A 9,749-nucleotide genomic window follows, 5' to 3' on the forward strand; every position below is an offset into this window, starting at 1 on the left:
GGCCCACAGAGCAACTGACCCAGGGACCAGAGGGTGGGGGGGGGGGGTCAGCTTTCAAAGCCAAGGCATATTTGGGGCAATAAAACATTCCAATTTGGTTGAGTGATAAGCTGTAACCAAGTACCCAGTGTCAAACACAACTCATACGGTCAGCAATGGGTTCCAAACCTCGTTCTCCAATACCCTCCATGAGTCATTAAATTCCCTTAACAAGTTTTACCTTTAATAAATAAGTATTCCTCATAATATTCAAAAGAGAAGGTGTACTCCACACCTGATGAAGTATAATACGGGAGACCCAGCTGGTGGCTTTTATTCATCCACCCCTATTCATCAATTGGTTTCACCAATATTTATGAGCTAGGTGCATACTGCAAAGGATACATGCTTGGTAAGGAATAAACTGTGGTCACAGAGTTTCTGCCCCCAAGCCTGCATCTCTGTCCTCCAGGCAGGTATGTGTTGACTTTAACCCCCTGCCCCTAATCCCCAAAGAGCTGTTCTTTGTGAAATGTACTCTGCTGTTTGACACTTCTAGTACTTAAGCTCCACTTTGCATCAAGGTTAGTGGTGCTGGCCCAGCACTGTGACAGGGAACTGACCAGTGTTCTATCCCTGTGTAGGCAGGGGCAGGGCAAGGAGGAAAGAAAAGGAAAATGAGTTATAATAATAACGGCCCAATCTTAGATCACAAGTGTACAGGTGTAAAAGCCAATGGACTTAGGCTGTCATTCATGCACTCAACAAACTTCACCTCACATTTACTGAGCAGGCACTAGACTAAGCCCTTTACCTGCATAGTGTGAACAGTATGTGTTCTGTGATCCAGCTGTCTGTGTGAGTCTTGGCCCTACTATTCATTAGCTGTGTGAATTTGAGCACACTGCTTAGCATTTCTGTGCCTCTATTTCTTTGTCTGTCTGGAAAATAGGACAATACTAGTACCAACTTTAAAGGGATATTATAAGGATTGAAGGAGTAAAGCTTGAACCATCTCCTAGCATGGGTAGACATTTGGTATTAAGGTGAACAATTATTATCCCATTACTTAGTCACACTAGTCTGCAGAGAAGGCATACTATTTTTTTTTTCTTATTTTACCTATAAGGCTTTGAGAGACTGAGTCAACTTGCCCAAGGTCAAATAATTAACTTTTAACAGAGTTAATTATTGGCAGAACTGGGATTTGAATGTAGGTAGCCTGACTTCAAAGCCAGAAAGCTTAGCCCCACAGTGAGCATGGATGGCACTGTTCTAGAATCTAAGAATGTTAGACCAGCGGGGAGGTGAACAAAGATCCCTGCATAGTACAGTAAATACTTCAAGAGCAAAAGAAAAAGGGCAGAGAGGGAATCTCCACTCATCAGAATGCTCCAAAAGGGGGGAATCTGGAGCTGGGACAGGAACAGAACTGACTGTTGGAACTGATGACTGTTCCACCCAGAATGGAACTTTGCTCTGGTCTCAAAGAGTGATAAGAAATTTGCCAGCCAAAGAGGAAGAAGGGCATTCCCAAAAGTAAGGACCTAGAAAAGTGAGTTGGAAATATGAGGGGAGCACAGAAGAAGTAGCATAAGATGAGATTGGGAAGGTAGGTTGAGGCCAGTTGTGAACAGCCAGAGGGTTAGATTTTATTCTGTAAAGATAGTGATTCACAAATTTTAACATGCAGAGGAATTGCCTTTGGCACTTGTGAAACACCTGCATATTCCCATTCCTTCAGTGAGTAATGGGAAACCAGCAAGCGTATTAAACCAGCATAGTTGGATGATCTGTTGTGGATTTAGTAACTGAATTCTGGCACTGGAATGAGGGGAGAGGTGGAGACAGGGGTTGGTACAATCAGGGGGTTGGAACAAATAAAAGGATGAGAAATAATGGCACTCTCCAGGAACTGATACATTAAACCTCAGCACTATTAATATTTAGGGCCAGATAATTCTTCATTGTGGGAGACTGTGCGACCTAGAATAGTTAGCAGCATCCTGGTCTCTCTACCCAGCAGATGAATAATATCCTCCCTGCTCACTTGGTAGTGGCCAAAAATGTCTCCAGACTTTGCCAGATGTCTCTTGGGAGGCAAAATCAAAACCCTGGTTGAGAACCATTGCTTTTAATCCTATCATCCCTACTTTATAAGAAAACCAGCCACGGAAAGGTACAGAAAGGCGTCAGCCAGGATTCAAGCTGGTGGTCTGGCTCCAGGGCCTGGGCTCCTCGCCATGGTGCTTAACTGCCTTTCTTGGAAGAGAGATTCAAGCCAGCCCTCTGCAGCAAAACTATAGATTTGGTAACAGACTGGATGTCAGAAAGGGGATGAAAGAGTGAGGTTCAAAGGTGAAATCTCAGTACTTGCCACTGAATTCTGAGAATAATAGGTACTAAATAAATAGTTTGGGGTTGGATAGAATCAAGATGCATTTGCCCAAAAAGGAAAAAGCTGGACCTCTCTGCTTTGAACAAGCAGAAGGTGGTGATTTCTTGCTCAGACTGAACAGAGGAACTGTCTGCAGGGCTGGACTTAGGATGTGCGGTATATACCTGGGAACCAAATCCTGGCTGGGCCCCTTCCTAGCAATGTGGTCCCAAAAGTGTTATGTAACCTCTCCCCATCTTATTGTGCCAGTTTGTAAAAGAGGGAGTCTCCACTTCTCGGTTTGATGAGAGAAAGGCAGTTAGTAAGAGCAAAATGGCAAAGTAGCCACATGTGGTTGGCCCTCCTGTCCTGCTAAAGCAACCTCATTACCTCCATGTCCCACATCCAGTGCCCCGCCTCGGGCCCCACCGTTGTGACGCCCAGATGGAGCCGCAGCGGCTGACAGAGCCCCAGTCCACCCGCAGAGCGTCTCACTGAGGCTTTAGGGGGCGCCAACCCCTTTTCACTCTCCAATCAATTCTGAGTTCAGAGTCCTGGGGGTCGCCAAGCGAGCACTGCGAGCCAAGTGTCTCCGAAACCAGCCAACTTCACAGTCCAAGGTGCACCACGTAAATTTCAGGTAGATCTGCCCTGGGCAGGCCCGGGATCAAAGCCAGTCGCTGCCGCGGGCTAGCTCTCTCAACCCTGCTCCCAGAAACCGAGGAAAGAGGCGCCAGATTTGGAAAGGACTCGCTCTCCGAAGCTGGGCATAAAGGAGCTGAGAGTCGTCTGAGCCAGAAAAAGAAACGGGGAGCAGGACAAGCAACAGGAAAGTTGGGGGGGGGGAGGAAAAAAAGAAAGCGCTGGGAAGCAGAGTTCCCTGTGGGGTCCAGCCTACAACACCTGGGCAGGGGCTTGGGAACAAAGCAGTGGCTTTAGGTCAGAAGTGCTCGGGATGTTTCAGAAGAAGGGGCGCTCCGGGGAAGCCACGGCCGGCTGGGGATGCCAGGCGCCCCTGCGCCCAGGGCGCGCTCTCGAGCGCCGCTTACCTTCGCCGGACCGCCGGCGCGCACTTCCGGGGGCTGCGCTCCCGGCGCGCGGGGCCGAGCAAGGGGATCGGGAGCCGATCAACGAGGGGAAGACGCGACAAAGTGCTGCCCTGGGCTTGGTGGGTACCAACGCCTCGGAGAGAAATTCCGGCGGACCGGACGCCGGAGCCAGGGCTGTGCTGAAGACGCGGGGTCCTGGCCTGGGCGCTCACGGGCGGCCGCGCCAAGCCCCGCAGCCGCTGGAGAAGCCCGAGTCAGGGGGAGGAAAAGGTTGTCTCATTTCCTTCGGTCTCCCCCCTCCTCCACCCCCTCGGCTCCGGACCTGCCCTCCCTCTCCCCCGCCCCCTTCTCCAAGCCACCCGCCCATGTGGGCGCTCACGGGACGCGAAATCTGAACGGCTGTGGCGCGCGGCGCCTCCCTCCGCGCCAAGTTAGTTCACGCTCCCAACTCCCTCCAGCCTCCCTGTGCCTCTGGCTGTCTTCAGGGCCTGGGAGGTTCCCATCGTCCGCCCCTACCCTATCCCGGACGTACTTCCAGCCTTTCCCTCTGCTTGGAAGAGCCCAAATTTGAAAGCAGACCTCCAAGCTCCTGCCAGCATCCATCCTCTCATTCCTGTCCCGTCGCCTGCTTTGAGTCTGTATTAAACAACCCAACCCAGACAGGAAATAACCACTTACTTTGTTAAATTTGGTCAACTTTTTTCTTTTCCAAAAGGGGAGTTAAAGCCTGATGCATAATCTCGAAGGAATGTTCCTTTTTATCGGAAGGAAAGCAGCTGAGGCTTTTGTTTTGTTTGCTAAAATCAACAAGTATTTATTGAGAGTCTGATAGGCATGGAGCTGGGCGCTGGAAATGCAGAAACAAACCAGAAGGGCACCCTGTTAACCGGCTGTCATAAGTGATGAGTGCAGGGAGACAGGAGGTCTAGGGGTGCAGTGGTCTCTTAAGAGATGGGGCAAGGAGCAGAAGATCTTTCTATGAATAAAAACAGTATAGGCAGAGGCAAGAAGGAATGAGAAAGCCCCATCGGGAAGCAGTCTACCTAGCGCACAGCCCGGGTAGTGAGTGATGGCGCAGAGCAGAGAATGTTGGGCTAATCCATTAAGAAAAGCAGCTACAGGGGGCTATGAGATGGAATTGACAAGATTCTGTGACCAAGGGTAAGGGGGGCTATCGGATGGAATTGACAAGATTCTGTGACCAAGGGTAAGGTGAGGAGGGGATGAAGCTGGCTTGGAGTAACCAGTGACCAAGTAGATGACCAAAGTCCCAGAGAACCTTCTGGAGCTGCTACCCCAAGTGTGGTCCACAAACTGGGAGTACTAACATCACATGGAAGCTTTTTAGAAATGGAGACTAGGGGCCCACTTGACCCACTGAATCAGAATCTGCATTTTAACAAGATCCCCAGGTAATTCAAATGTGTATTAGAATTAGTATATTCTGTCTAATATACTAACTGTATAATAGACAGACTGTCTAATATACTAACTGTATATTAGACAGACTGTACTTTAGACTGTGGAGCCCTGACTGTATATTAGAAACACCTGGATAACTTTAAAAGCCAACAGGAGGCCCCAGCTCCACCCCCACAAATACTTTTTTAATTGGTCTGGGGTGGGGTTCCTACATCAGTATTTTTGAAATGCTCTCCAGATGATCTCATATAGCCAGAGCTGAGAACCACCGTGCATAGTACTAGACATATTCAAGAGTTTCTTCATTTAACCTTGATATGCAGCTCTTCACAAAGGAAAAAAAAAATGCCTATGTGCAGATGAAAATGTAAAAACAAGTTACTCCATTCTCATACAAAGGCAACTGATCTGGTAGAAATCAGTTGTTTCTTAAGCTAATCAGAAAACCAGGTTCTCGCCTCAGAGGCCTACTAAATTTCTATCACAACTTGGGCAAGTACTCCCCTCTCAGACCTCTATGTTGTTACCTGTAAAAAGAACACATACCTCCCTGACTCCAAAGTCTACACCCTGGTGTGCAAGATGCCATCATCAGGGCTTCTCCTAACGCTCCAGCTTTCTCAGCAGGCAGATGGAAAGATGGTGATGAGAATCAGGGTTTTCTAGTATGGTGCTACATATGCCGGCCCGGAGCACAGCCATGCACAAATCCCAAAGATCAGAGGTTTATGTGCTGAGCTCAGGGCACACACAAAGCTGGTGCTCAGTAAATGTGTTGAATGAATGAATAAACAGATAAGAAAATAAATACAGAACAGGTGCCAATAGGTGATAATCCAGAGCCTGCTCATTTACCTTCCCCCCAGAGAAAGGACAATTGAAGGCACTCTGACCCAATCTATCCTTGAATTTAAAACACTGCCACTATAAAGGACTGTTCATATGAGTTGAATACTTAGAACACGCTAGTCATTAAGCTGTGCTCCACTTATAAACTTTGCCTCATTATTAAAATGAAGCAGATACTGTTGAAATCATGCACTTCCACAGGTTTCGGGCATCACAGGCCTGGGGGGACTAGAGCTACCTTTAGGTTTGCCCCTGCCTCTGGTTGAACAGCAGTGCACAATTGTATCCATCCACAGCTGATCAGATAGCCCACCCCCTTGAGGTTTTTGCAAGTCAGTCCCCAGAGCATACATTTTTGCATGGAGATAAACCTCCAGAGAAGTGACTGTTCCAGGGTCTTACAGAGGGAATTTCTCCCAGGAGCTGTGGTGGGGGACCCGTGGGTTATGGCTTCACCTTGGAAAGGAGCTCCTCAAAGCTACCAGCTTCATGGCCACATGGCACTCATGTGTGTGTGCAGGCATGCACTGCCTTTAATGAGAGCCTCTTAGGTGCCAAACCCTATGCCAGTCCTTTCCACATATATTTCTTTTAGTTAATACAGCATCCTTGTTAGGTAAGTATTTTTGTTCTCTTTAAGAAAACTGAGACATCGTGAAGTGAAGATCTGTTTGTCCCTGAAGCCCAAGTTTCTTAAGTAGCATACTCTCCTGCACCACTTTCCACATCTACCACCCCTGCTCACCTCCTTCCATGGAGGAAAGAATCCTCATTTCAAGACCCATTAACTTGCTATGGTTACAAGTCATTAAAACTGTCTGTGCCTCATTTTCCTACAAAATAAATTCTCCTTGATTGGTCTTTTCCTAAGGAACCATTTATGGTTTGATGCTCCATTGCTTGAGAGGAGATGAAGAGAGAGAACCTGAAATCAGTGGGGTGATTTATCCCAGATAGGAGGGCCCTGTACCTTTCTAATAACACAAATGTCATAAAAGAAGGAGCCATCTCACCTGGGCACAGTGGCTTATATCTATAATCCTAGCAGGCCAACATGGGAGGATCACTTGAGCTCAGGAGTTTGAGACCATCCTGAACAACAAGACCCCATCTCTACTAAAAATAGAAAAATTAGCCAGATGTGGTAGTGGGTGCCTATAGTCCCAGCTACTTGGGAGGCTGAGGCAAAAGGATTGCTTGAACCCAGTGGTCTGAGGTTGCTGTGGGCTAGGCTGAGACCGTGGCACTGTAGCCCAGGTGACAGAATGAGACTCTGTCTAAAAAAAAAAAAAGAAGTAACCATCTATATTTTCCATCTGTAGGGAGATATAAGTACAGAGCAGCATTAAATATCAATTAAGACTTTAAATCAGATTTGAGGAAGGGGCGTTAAGCTCCTTTGCTAGACCAGGGCAGATGCTTGGTGTCTACCTTGTGAAGCTGCTCAGCCTGGTCTTACAAGGTCTGATGCATTATCCTTAAGGTGGAGGTGGTTGAGAAACTCAAGCAGGGTTTGAGATGCACAGAACATCACACTGCAGTTTCGGTTCTAATAAGAGGTGGGGAATTAGAAGAGGAAAAGAGTTTATGCAGGAAGCCCAAACTGCAGCTCAGGATCTGAAGTCATCACTCTATGCCTGGGTCCAGGCCCAGAGCTGTGAGCTGGCGCTGTCAGTGTGGGCAGCCTTGCATATGTGGACAGACTATGCAAGTAGTTCTGAGCCCCCATGCAAAATGCACAGGGCATCCAAGTTGCTGGTGGTCATAGCAGGGGACCACCATGAAGTCCTGACCGACAGCATATTCAGTTCATGGAAGAAGTTTGGACACCAGAACCCCTTCAGTTATTTAAAAAAAAAAAAGACGTCTCCATCTTTCTTTAAAGCTGCATAATTTTCCATGGTGTACATGCAGCCTTAAAGAAAGATGGAGACTTTACCTCTTTCATGTTTACATGGATGGAGCTGGAACATATTCTTCTTAGCAAAGTATCTCAAGAATGGAAGAAAAAGTATCCAATGTACTCAGCCCTACTATGAAACTAATTTATAGCTTTCGTATGAAAGGTATAACCCAATTATAGCCCAAGAATATGGGGAAAAGGGATAGGGAGGGGAGGGGGAAGGATGGGTGGAGGGAGGGTAATTGGTGGGACCACACCTGCAGTGCATCTTACAAGGGTACATGTGAAACTTACTAAATGTAGACTATAAATGTCTTAACACAATAACTAAGAAAATGCCATGAAGGCTATGTTAACCAATTTGATGAAAATATTTCAAATTGTATATAAAACCAGCACATTGTACCCCATGACTGCATTAATGTACACAGCTATGATTTAATGAAAAAAAAAGAAGAAGAAGAAGACATGGTATTAACAGTTTTACCCTACAGTGGGCAAAGACGGAGGCTTCCCTCAGTGACACAAATGTTGTCATGACAAGATCTGATAGGAGAACTGCTCTCTATATCCAGGTCATCATTGAGCCCCATCAATGAGCTACTATTTGACAAGGCTTCAGCCACATTCCTGCTGCTTCCACTTCCAAAACTCCATTCACTTTTGCATAACATCAATTTGATGATTTAACACAAAGCTCATTGTAGTAAACTTTTAGTAGTTTTGCCTCAAACAAAAACTAGTAAAAGGCTTCTTGATTACAACCTCAGATTTTGATTACCCCCATTTTACTGATGAGTAAACTAAGGCACAAAACCCAAAGGCAGGCAACAAAACCAAGTTGAGCTATCAGTTGAACCAATTGGAGTCCTTTAGACCCCTATGGTTTACCCCAAAGCTGCCAAAGGCACCACAAGATGCCTGGAGCCAGGTATGTCCAGATATGTCTCCACCTGAAATGATCTAGCACTGTGTAACCTGTTTGTCTATCAATGCAGTTCAGCTTAACTGTCATTGGCGGAGTCTTCCCGCCCTTCACAGGGAACTGTCTAGCACCACAGGCAACTTTGCTGCCTGCTACACTAAGCCCTCACCTGGGAAGTGTTCTGAAAACACTAGCTGTGCTCCAGACCAGACCACTTGAATCAGAGTAGAGCTTCTTTGCAAGTAATTAAAATGTGCAATTAGGATTGAAAACCACCTCTGTGGGAAATGCTGAGACAAAATCCAGGTCCTCACAGACAAGAAGTTTACAAAACAGTAAGGAGCTCAGTCTAGTAATGGATGGTCTCCAAAAGTCATTAGGAAAAGAAAGGCATCAAAATTGCTCTCTTGTCTGAGGCATATTAAGACAATGCCAAATGGACAAAAATCCCTGGTCTTACCTCTGCCTTGAGTAAATGAAACTATCCCCACATGATAGGATGTGGGGATTTTCCTACCAAACAAGGTAGGAAATCTTGTTCTGTCCCAAGAAAGTATAAATGAATTGAAACCAGAATCCTTGCCTGCTTCTACTATGGCACAACTATTTACAAGAAGGCTTCAAACTTCCAGTTCTTATTAACTCCAGAAGTAGTAAATGGTGTCCAGGAGCGTTGGTGCAGGGCAGGCATGTAAACCGAATAATGAAAGACAAAGGGAAATTGCCTCACGGCCTGATGAGAGACTAATGGATGTGCAGACAGAGACACCAATGTGTCACCATTAATGATGTCACTTTAGGAAGATCAGGAGGCCGAAAAAAATTTTTTTAATGCTTTGCCCTATGGTCATTTTATATTTACTCATCTCAGCAAAAGTGAACTGGAAAGGAAAATGTATACTTGTTCAAAATGTTAGTTTGGGAAAATAGGACAATCCCTCCCTCCCTCCCTCCCTCTCTCTCTTCCTTCCTTCCTTCTTTCCTTCCTTTCTTCCTCCCACTGTCTTACTTTGGTCATTTCATTCCCTGGCAAAGTAGTGGGATTTCTGTTAAGGCCTATGGATAGTCATTAACCAAATGGCATTTAAATTCATCCATTCCTTAACAACCTGCTGAAATGAAACTAGTCATTTGATGGTATTAATACTAATACCTCGTAGACACCAAAGGTTGAAGAATGCAGTACCACTTATTTATAGTCCAACATTTCGCCAACTTTTTATAAGGTCTAATGGAGGCCTTTAA

At 46.1% G+C, this 9,749-nt stretch overlaps 1 protein-coding gene across 4 annotated transcripts in view; it reads right to left on the reverse strand.

Annotated features, from left to right (window-relative positions):
• The window catches only part of EVA1A (eva-1 homolog A, regulator of programmed cell death), a 52,903-nt gene extending 49,193 nt beyond the window's left edge, over positions 1–3,710 (reverse strand). For 2 of the 4 annotated variants that reach the window (XR_008379640.1, XR_008379639.1), the window contains exon 1: positions 3,406–3,543. The gene's annotated coding sequence lies outside the window, so the exon portion shown is untranslated. Of the gene's footprint in view, positions 1–3,405 lie in introns of all 4 variants that reach the window. The other 2 variants (XM_053589049.1, XM_053589050.1) reach the window with 2 other exon arrangements.
• Between the last annotated feature and the right edge of the window lie 6,039 nt (positions 3,711–9,749).

Source organism: Nycticebus coucang, chromosome 4, assembly GCF_027406575.1.
Source record: "Nycticebus coucang isolate mNycCou1 chromosome 4, mNycCou1.pri, whole genome shotgun sequence".
Classification (NCBI taxonomy): Eukaryota; Metazoa; Chordata; class Mammalia; order Primates; family Lorisidae; genus Nycticebus; species Nycticebus coucang.